Genomic DNA, 2,656 nt, shown 5'->3' with positions numbered 1-2,656 from the left:
TGTCAAGCTGTAATATGTCCTTAGTCCAAGTCTTTGATAGTTGTGGCTCAAGTAACTAGAGAACATACCGCTTTTCACACTGGGATTAGATCTACACAGAGTGCAATAAATCTGGATACTGTTTTAAGAATTAAAAGGACTGGATAACGCATAATACAAAATGTCAATGCATTATATCGTTTGTCGAGTTTTGAATTTGTTGAAATTAGGTTTTTATTTTCAGATCGCTATTTTGACATTATTTTATTCTCAACGTAAAATTTCACTCAGCATAACATTATTTTTTTCCGGGTAGCATTTGACATTGGTTCTGTTCCCAGAATAACACTTTAGTCAGTATGATATTGAGTTCATATTTTCCATGTAATATTACTTCAGGTCAACATTTTTCGCAATAACCAAGCGTGGATTTTTGTTCGACATGACAGGCGTGAACTTTGATTAGTGTAACAAACGTATTCCTCTCTGTCAACTTTGTTTGTGTTTATAGTAAACATTTGTATCTTATGGTGGTTCCTCGTTTTCAAGTGCAAGCAATAGGACAATGTGGATACAAACATTGTCTTAAATTTTGCATAAATAGTCTGTACTAAGCATTAGTCAATCAGTGATATAAAGAGTTAACTTTCAGTGAATAATGTTTAGACTATATTACTCGCCTTTTACTGAGTAACTCAGTTTACATTTTCAGTGGTTCAGTTTAATCACCGTGAAAAGCCTTGCACAAATTGTTTTATGTATAAAGTCTTAGGTAACCGTTATCACTGGCGTATGGATTAAAGCTTTCTTTTTACTGTGTATAACCCATCATTTATCAGTAAGCAATTTAGAAATTTCGACTGGAAGTGCTTCCGTTTACCAGTAGGTTGTTATGAAACCAAAAATGTTTTCTTACTAAATAAATAATCACAAATGACCACTGAATAAAACAGTCCATATCACAGTCAACGAGTACAACAATAACATTCAATACCACTTGTTCGTTTGGAGTACAAAATTCTCAATAATAAATGAAGAGTCCGACAATTAACTACCCTTCACTGACGAGCTATTTTTATGCACATCCCATTCATCGTTTTTCATATAATTACCTCTTATTTCTTCTAAAGGCAGATAGTGAAGAAAATAAACAAACAGTTTTGAGTAGTTTGTTGGTATACTGTAGTGTTTTTCCAGAGAAAGGTCACAAACATTTACATTCTTGCTCATCTAACAATCCCTAACCACTCTCTTCATTTCACTGGATGGTAGTAAGAAATGTTACAGCAGTAAAAATACTGAATTTTATAAGGACAATACATTAGAATCTTCAATAATCATGATTCAATCTTCAAAGTTGATTAGTTGAAAATGGGTCATTAAGTTTATTGAAATTTTGACTACAGCTAATTGTGCTGTCATTATAATGCTATTTTGTTAACAATTAATTGGTGTCGTGTGAACGTTTAGTCAGAGAAAAACTAAAATGAGAAATAATACTGTTGTATTAAGACGGTCGGAGAATAGACGGTCAAGAGGTTTAGGCTGGTTATTACATGTTTCTGAATCTGGCAGATCATTTGAATTCTCAAAATCTAAAAGAAAACATCCGTATGAAAATAGTTGAGAGTGCTTTATCATTCTTTTCAGTAATGTTTGCAAATCCAAACCCCAAAACAATTGTCTTCATATTCTCATTTGATGTTTCATGAATGATGGCGGAACAGATTAAAATGAGTAAAACAAGTATTTTTATACTTGTATATCTACAGCTTATTATGTTATATTGCACAATAAACCAGACGAGATACTGAACTCAATATGCTTTTTCAATAACTGGAGCTTGCTCGCCTGTTCCAATTATTGATATGCGTAAATATTGCTGCAGCGTCAAATGGCATTATGGGGTCTCTGACCTACTTAAATCTTGTCTCTTATAGTGCCACTTATCCATGTAAACCTTTTGACACATCATTCTTACAATATTAAAAGTTTGTGTTTTTTTACCCTTTATGTCATAGAGCCAACTAACTGAACAACAATGTTCGCTTATCTTGACTAGATTTTATGCCAGTTTCTTCTCGTCACGGAAATCTAACTGCAACTTAATGGGAAATATTTTTTTACGAAAGACTCAGCTTTTCGTTTTGTTGTGAAATTAACGTTATCACTGGTGACCAGTCTTGGCGTTACCAATTTACTCTTATGAAAGGCCAAATTAGTTAGATCAAAGTACCACTTGGGAGCAAAAACACTATACAGTGCACATTGTGATGGTAACAAAAGTCCAGAGATCCTAATATCAATAACACCAAAAAGCTGGGTAAGGAGATATAATTATGGGATTTAGCAGGTAATAGAAGATTTTTAAGGACCTAATCCATATTGACGGATTTATATAAGAGCACTACCTCGGAATCAATTGTCTACCACGCGAATTAGGAGAATCTCAGAAAATGTAATCACGGGTTACTGTCGTTTATCGAGTTCGAGTAGCTGAAGTTCTATATTACTAATTTAGTGTCAAATCGAGAAACACAATATATGCCTGGTAATACATACCAGAAAATAAAATAGTAGCTGGAGAATCTCGGGTCATATAAATGTGGATTAAAGTATGCGGTTTATTGCCACAAAAGTTCTATATTTTTAACGAAATATTTACCAATACTAGGAA

General features: G+C 33.2%; 1 protein-coding gene across 1 annotated transcript in view; it reads right to left on the bottom strand.

Moving 5' to 3' along the window:
• The window catches only part of Smp_159840 (dynein heavy chain, putative), a gene marked incomplete at its 5' end in the record, with an annotated part of 101,258 nt that overhangs the window by 93,968 nt on the left and 4,634 nt on the right, over positions 1-2,656 (bottom strand). The gene's annotated exons all lie outside the window — the stretch shown is intronic.

This window comes from Schistosoma mansoni (genome assembly GCF_000237925.1).
Source record: "Schistosoma mansoni, WGS project CABG00000000 data, supercontig 0223, strain Puerto Rico, whole genome shotgun sequence".
NCBI lineage: Eukaryota > Metazoa > Platyhelminthes > Trematoda > Strigeidida > Schistosomatidae > Schistosoma > Schistosoma mansoni.
Note: the sequence above shows the minus strand (reverse complement) of the source record. Positions and strands in the feature narration are given on the sequence as shown.